Raw genomic sequence first — 8,198 nt, 5'->3', positions numbered from 1 at the left:
TGTCCCGTTATGCTCCGGAATTGGTAGATACGGAGCAAAGGCATGTAAGGAGGTTTGTGCAGGGACTGAACGTGGAAATTCAGGAGGGATTAGCTGCTGTTCAGATAGACATATTTGCTGATGCTGGAGAGAGAGCTCAAAGGGTTGAAGTTGCCAGAGCTCAAGTAAAAACTTTCTAGGCCAAGAAAAGATTTGCACCTAGCAGCAGTCGGGAGCCGACTTATGCAAATGCTCCACCGGCCAAAGTGGGTCGAGGAACGGGTGGAGTAAATAGTCATGGAGCACCACGAGGCGCTCTAGTGAGAGGAGCTGGTGTCAGAGGTGCCAGAGAAAGAGACAATGGAGCTAACGGAGGACCAAATGGAAGAGGTCAACCTAGGAACGCCTCGCAAGAAGGTCGTGTGACCACTTCTCAGACAACTTGTGGGTATTGTAGGAAAACTGGCCATACTGAGGACGGATACTGGAGGAAACAAGGAAAGTGCTTGAGGTGCGGAACTAGCGAGCACCAAATTGCAGGTTGCCCAAAAATGCAAGAAGGCGAGAATTTTGAGGACAAAATTCATTTTAAGGAGGGGAGGATGTGAGAACTCTGAAAAAATATATATAACTATTAGTGCATATTTCATTTGCATTTATCATTCTTTAATAGATTTTAGCATTAAATCTAATTGTTTTTAAATAAGTGCGTAGAAATAAATTTTACGTGCAAAATAAAAGAATTGTGCTAAACTATTAAATTTCCTAGTTTAGTTACATTAAATTCATATTTCGAAGGTAAATTATTTCATTGATTTAACAATTAATTTCTTTGAATTTCGATAGCTAGTTTTAATCGTTAATAATGTTAAGTGTTAATAGGAACCTTAGCAATAAGATGAATTTGGTAAATTCTAGATAAAATCGATACAAGTATACTAAGTTCGCCTAGAACGTAAAAACCTTGAAATTATAAATATACATATATGTACGTGTTGCATGTACATTTTAGATCTTTAATAAACGTTGTTATTATCTGGTCTTAAATAAGTGTGCAAAAATAATTTGTTTTAGATTACAAATAATTCAATTGTGCAAGATATTAGATTATTTGAATTTTTGCCAAGTAAAGGTAATTTTTCTTGATGTTGAGTGTGCCATTGTTTTTATTTTAATTCTTTGGTTCCAATAACTAATTTTAAGTATTAACGACGATAGGTGCTAAGGAAAACTAGAATTAAGACGAAACGTCTAGGTTAAAGCTCTTTATAATTATTTTAGGGACGTTGTATCTCGATAATTGAATTTTTCAAGGTTGGTATATTAGTAGGCATTTGATTTATATTTAGGAAATCTTGGAGTTAGTTTAGAATTGAAGGGCTTAAGTGGAAATTTGGATGAAATGTAAAAAGACCAAATTAGCCTTTTCCAAGTTAAAATCACCATGCAGCCGTGAAGAAAAAAAAATGCTAGAAGCAACTCATTTCCAAACAATTCCAATTTCTGTCGATTCATTCCAGCATCTTCCATTTCTTTTGCCGACCAACCCCACTCACGATAACCTCAATATATACACCCCATTAACCATACACTCCACACTATACCATTTCCAATCCACTATAATAGTACACTTCCATTTGCTTTCTGCCGTGAGCTGTGAGGAAACAACTATGTGACAGCCCCACCTTCCCCTAAGGCGAACCAAAGGGGTTAGCGGACTGCCTGCCCAACTCTCGCCAGGACTACGGCCAGTTACACGCGATCTAGAACGTTTCGGGAAAGTAAAAGCGCGCTCGGACAAGCCACAAGTACCAAAATAACAAAATAAAAAAAATGAAAACAGTAAATAGTGGCCTGGACAGCAGAATCCGGCCGGAATCTGGCCGGATTAGCGGCCGGATTCTTGGCCGGATACTGTCCAGTGAGCAAGTTCACGGATTCAAAAAAATCCAAGGCAATCCGGCCGACAATCCGGCCAGTTTCTGGCCGCATTCCTGGCCGGATTCAGTCCAGTGCCTTTCCGTCAAAATTTTTCCTTTTGCCGATTGAAAGCCGAATCGATCCGAAAGTCAACCAAACATCAACCAAACATCAATACACTAAAATTTAACATTTACAACCACATTGGCATGTCAAAAGCTATTTGTCATGAATACACATATTCGGTTAGCCAATCAAAAGATGAACCCAATACACATTAGGGTTTCATGCAAAGAGCTAATCAAAATAGACATATACATGGCTCAATTTGGCAACCAACAAGTATGATCTTCCAAAAATGATCATTTTCCTGTAAGGAAAACAAATGGAACGGAGTGAGCTAAAGCTCAGTGAGCAACTATCACAAATCAACCAAGATCACTTAAGCATAACCGTTCATTTCAAGAGTACCAATAAGAAGCAAAACAAATCAATAAAAGGATACGGACGGCTCTCAAGAGCCCATTTCCACGCTTACAATCTTGATTCAAACTCATTGACCCTCCGTCAATGTTAAAAGTACCAAACCGTAGACCTCACTTCACTTCCATTCCTTCCACCCAACATACCCCAACCGGGCCCGCACTCCAAGCAGTAGCTTTAGGTGATACTCGAGTACACCGGAACCAAGGGTCTCATTACCACAAGATTCCCATTTCAGTCCCCGTGGCTAGTCAATTTTCACGACCAAGCCCTCGCTGGCTCGATTCAATTGACTCCCAACAGAGTCGAGCTCAGTAGACAGTAGGGCCGTTGGATACTCGTTCAACCGACACCAAAACAATATCAGTACAGTAATTCATAAAGCAGTACAGTAAGACAGTGAAACGGTAAACAGTCAGTCACGAGAATAAAAGGAATGAGGGCGGTCAAGTACACCCTCACCCTAATCATTTCCAATAGCCAAACAAGCCTTCAAGGCATCACAATCACATATAACAAAGCCACATTATAACATTCAAGTGAGTAGTATACTCACCAATCACGTAGGTGATATTTCATGCACCAACGTCAAAAAGGTCGCCGTGAACCCTCGTCACGTCCTAAAACACGTAAACAAATGCAATGAGACTTGATAACGAGTCCTAAAGTCAAGCCAATCACAACCCCAATGGGTTTCATATGCATATAGAGGCATTATAGCAAACCAGAAAATTCAGCAATGCACTAATGTGACCTTAACAAAAAAACAGTTTTCGTCCTCCTTTTGCGGTAATAGTACAAAATGCGCCACGCTTATCGGATGAGGGTGTAAGACCCACCATCTCGAAGCTAAAAGACAGGGCTACAACAATGTAGAAGGCCACTCAGTCCAAATCCTAGCAAAACTAGGTCAAAAATGCAGAAAACCAAGCCAGAACCGTAATTGCAGGTTCCCAAATCACACTATGCTGTAATTCGTCTATCTCAGTCTATACAGGTCCAAATGCATTTATTCCAAAGGCATGCGGTAGCTAGGACATAAAGCTACATTTCATCAGAAGACACCAACAACAAAATACAAACCAATTCCAGTCAAAACAGACGATTACAATCGCAGTTCGCACATTCTGATCACCCAGAACAGCAACAGTAAAAACGACATATCTCACTCTACACTACTCCAAATGACCTGAAATTTTACAGGAATCTCAAACACATCAATACCTACAACTTTCATGTTTTAATCAAAGGCCAGTTCGGCCTCTAACCATATGATCCAAAACCGGACAGAAAAGGGGGTTATGAAACCCTAACTTTTCACAATTCAATCCAAACCCAAAATTGGTTGAAATTTCCTATCATACACATCCACTAGAGTCATAACCCCTTATTACCAACCATCATAACCAACCACAACATCAAGATCACATTAAACCAGAAAATTCCTCAAAAAAATAAAAACTTCACCAATTCATTCCAAACCAATAAATAAACCACAATTTCCAACACTATAGCCACCATTAGGCCTAAATTAAACATCATTAGGTGTAAGAGGATAGTCAATCACTACTTACCAAGTAAACAAGAGAGAGGAAGTGGTAGACCACCTTAGCTTCTCCAAAAAACTTTACCAAAACACTCACTAGCACTTAATGGAAGGCTTTTTATGGAATAGAAACTAGTTTAGGCAAGTGGTTTGGTTGATTTGAGCTGGTTGGGAGCTTGAAAAATTGAAGAAGTTTCTTCCTTCTTGAGCTTGAGAGAGTCGGCCACCAAGGAGTGAAAAATGGTGAATTTTGAGGTAATTTTAAGATATTTAACCAATGGGTCAAAAGTCAAAAACATGAATAGTAAAACATAAATTACCACCAACCATATAATGACACTTGGCATCACTTTAAATGCAATTCTATCCTTTGGTCACCTCTCACATCAATCACTTCACCTCCTCTACTTATCTCTTAACACCCGATAAATTTCACTCAGTATCCGGAACTTAATCTTATTGGCCGAATTTTTCCGAACTTTTCGCACTAGTGGGTCCCACGTCCTTTCTATATCCTTAATTTTTCAAAAACTACCCAATGCTAGAAAAATCATCTAAAAACTATAATTACTCATAAAATCCACCAAGAAAATTTTTCCTAAGCCAGAAAACATGCAATTAAGGGGAAAAACCCTAGGAAATTATTAGGGCAATACGGGTTCTCACAAACTACCTTGGAAGTATCGACCGAGAGGGAGAGCTGAGTGTCTCGTTGTTTCCTTCCGGCCGTAAATTAAAAAGAAGAGGGAGGGAGACCTGCTGTTCACTCTTTAATCTAGCCGTGAGTTAGTGAAGAGGACTGAGAGCTAAACATTCTCCATTTCAGTCGCAAGCTTGGACAAGAGAGAGGAGGAGTGACGGGCTGCATTTCTGGGCTGACCGAGAGGGAAGAGTTTGCAGCAGCTAGTCGTGTGTTTTAGGCTTCAAGCTAAGGTAATTTCTGAACTTAGAGGAGATGTTTATGGGTTGATGAAGCTGACTATAAGCGTGTATGTGAGATTGTGTGGCTAGATGATAACTTAAGTTATAGAAAAATCTGTTTGAGAAGAAAATGAAGCTGCCGAGAGCTTGAGCTGGAAATTTTGGTTTTAATTTGCTGGGTTGTGATGATTTGAGCTTAATCTTGGATCAATCTGATAGATAAGTTCCTTACTTAGTGTTGCATGTGAACTTTATGGCTAGGAGTTTCGGTCGCATGGCTAGAAAACTTATTAGAAAATTTATGGGCTGCTGAACTAATTTTTCCAGATTAGCCGTTGAAGTTGTTTTGGAAATTGCTTGGGTATTTTAGCATGAAATTTGCTGGAACGTGTTTGATTTCCACTTGGTTAGGTGTTTGACTAATTAAAATTAAATGATTAAGCCTTGCATGAAGTGTTTTGGTCCGGCTAAGCTAGAAACAAAAATAAACAAGAAAATCTGCTGCATGCAAGATTATCCAAGAAGAGCCGAATGAATTTCTGGATTTTTGGGATGTTTGTAGTTGTCAATTGAATCTGATCTTGAACGAGAGATGTTAATTAGCTAGCTAAGTGTTTGCATGTTAAACTTGAGTATTTAAAAGACTGATTTAGTCAAGGAAAAGTTGGATTGATGATCAATTAGTTGGCTGTAGTTTTCTTCTTGTTTTGAATGGATTGGTGTTTGAAAGTGAGTATTGGTTGTCAAGAGCTAATGATTGATGAAGCTCTTGACCATTTGAGTAGTTTTGCAATAATTTAATTTTTGGTGAATTTGTTCAAGTGATTGGTTGAAATGCATTTGGAAGGTCCACGATTTGTGATTTGGAATTGTTTTAATACTTTGGACTTCCTTTGGTTGATTTTGATTAGAATTGAATCTGTTGAGACCTAGGGCTAATGATTGATGAAGCCCTAGTGAAATTGATGTTCGAATTGTGTTTTTTCTATATTGGCGACTTGGAATATAATGTGCAAATGAATTGGAATCGTGAAGTCCGTTCTAGTCTTTTGAATTCAAGTATCTTTAAATAAAATCTTGTGGGAATATTTTGCCCTAATATTAAGTTATATATATTAAGTTTAGTACGTTAATATTAAAACTTAGATATTGGGACTTTTAAAACCTTGCCGACTAGTTATGCTTTTCTTTGCTTAAACCAGTTTTATTACTTTTAGGGAGTAATTGCCATAACTACTAAACTTTAAGTTTTCGTAAAATTACCTTAACTAGTTGTTTAGAGAAAATTTGTTAAAAACACTAGATTCGAATAATTTCAAAACAAAAGACATAGAAAATTTGTTCGGCAAGAAACCTTGTTTAAAACTAATGTGGCTCTAGTTTGCTTCTAAGAGGGAAATACCTTTAAAAAGAAACCACACGGACCATTTTATTCCTTTCCCAGTTTTAATTTTAAGAGAAGGTTATTGATTTGTTTCGAGGAATTAAGCTAGTTTCATACAAGATAATCTTTTATTTATAAACCAAGGGTTCGTTTAGTGAAATTTATTGTTTTTAAAACTTGAATGTTCTAGGGTTTAACGAAGACGTGGACTACGATTCCCAGCTTGACTTTTGAACTTCACTCGTGGTGAGTGTCCCTGCTTGTTCTATGCTTATTTGGTTAAAGTGCTTTGTTGACTCGATATGTGATAATTTGGAAAAATGATTTCTGATCCATCGAAGTGAGCAGTGTGTACTTTATCACACTAGCCGTTCGAGTGGTGACTTGTGTGAAGTGTTTTTCATAAATATCTTGCTTGCGCTTGCTAAGTACTGAGTAGGGGAATGTACCACACCTGAGGGTGGGAGGGCCTCTTATCCTATATCAAGTGCTAAAACCTTGGAATACTTGCTACGTACTGAGTAGGGGAATGTACCACACCTGAGGGTGGGAGGGCCTCTTATCCTATCTCAAGTGCTAAAACCTTGGAATACTTGCTAAGTACTGAGTAGGGGAATGTACCACACCTGAGGGTGGGAGGGCCTCTTATCCTATCTCAAGTGCTAAAACCTTGGAATACTTGCTAAGTACTGAGTAGGGGAATGTACCACACCTGAGGGTGGGAGGGACTCTTATCCTATCTCAAGTGCTAAAACCTTGGAATACTTGCTAAGTACTGAGTAGGGGAATGTACCACACCTGAGGGTGGGAGGGCCTCTTATCCTATCTCAAGTGCTAAAACCTTGGAATACTTGCTACGTACTAAGTAGGGGAATGTACCACACCTGAGGGTGGGAGGGCCTCTTATCCTATCTCAAGTACTAAATCACCAGGCAGGGGAATGTACCACACCTTAAGGGTGGGAGGGCCTCTTATCCTGACCTGGTAACCACGTATTGGACATAACGTCGCTGGGTGAATCCCTCGACCAATTTCCTAAGGGTATATCTCGAGTATACTGCTTCCTTTATTTTGTCGTGCGGGCCCGGAGCTGGGGTATGTCTGGTGGCCGGAGTAAGAAAAATAAGAGAATCTACATGGACTGTAAGTAGTGAGAGTTGACGGAGGGTCAACTACGATAACTTTTGATCAAGCGAGGCAAATGGCTCCTGAGAGCCCCTGTATCCTACCTTGTGCTGTTATACGCTTTCCTAGTTGTTTACTTCAGTTGAAATCAATACGTGTTAGTTGTTTTATTTAATTGCATGTTTTGGGGCACCACTGAGCTTTAGCTCACCCCACGTTTATTTGTTTTCCTTGACAGGTCTTGAGGTTTGAGAAATCTGAGCTACTTATATCTTCTTAAGAATGTATCTACTTCGTTTTATGGCTTGTAATGTATTTGAATTAAACGATATAGTTTTGTTTGGGATTGCCACTTGAAGCTGGAAAAGTGTAAACCCTGATTATAATATTTGGCTTGTATGTGTATATATATTCGGGCTGTATGAAATTTTATGTTTTGGAAACTGTAAGACTTTACTTCTTGAATGTAACGCGTGAGGTGTTTAGGAGCCGCCGATTGGCTAACTTCGGATGTTGTTATCTTTGAAGTTAATGTGATGTTAACAATTGATTTATTTTGGAAGATTTGCTATTGTAATAGCTTAGGTTAATCTTCGGAAGGTTTTGGGTTAGTGTGCTTGCGTGAGCCCTGGCGAGAGCTAGGCAGACGGCCCGCCAACCCTCTGGTTCGCCTTAGGGGGAAGCGGGGTCGCCACAAATCACCTACCAAATGTATAATAATTATTTCTTAGACCTTTGTTTCACAAATGAGTCAGATTTGAGTTTATTTCATTGGACCAAGTGTTTGAAAAGAAAAAAAAAGCGAGAAGGCAGATTTGCCTTGGAAATTTCTTAAACTTT

At 39.0% G+C, this 8,198-nt stretch overlaps 1 long non-coding RNA gene across 1 annotated transcript; it reads left to right on the top strand.

Moving 5' to 3' along the window:
• The first annotated feature begins 4,603 nt into the window (after positions 1–4,603).
• LOC140010971 (uncharacterized) lies at positions 4,604–7,628 on the top strand. Its single transcript, XR_011818170.1, has 3 exons — positions 4,604–4,861; positions 6,424–6,479; positions 7,597–7,628. It is a non-coding gene; the product is annotated as an uncharacterized lncRNA (long non-coding RNA).
• The last annotated feature ends 570 nt before the right edge of the window (positions 7,629–8,198 follow it).

Source organism: Coffea arabica, chromosome 7e (genome assembly GCF_036785885.1).
Source record: "Coffea arabica cultivar ET-39 chromosome 7e, Coffea Arabica ET-39 HiFi, whole genome shotgun sequence".
Classification (NCBI taxonomy): domain Eukaryota; kingdom Viridiplantae; phylum Streptophyta; class Magnoliopsida; order Gentianales; family Rubiaceae; genus Coffea; species Coffea arabica.
The sequence above is the reverse complement of the archived record's forward strand: the minus strand, read 5'-3'. Positions and strand labels throughout refer to the sequence as shown.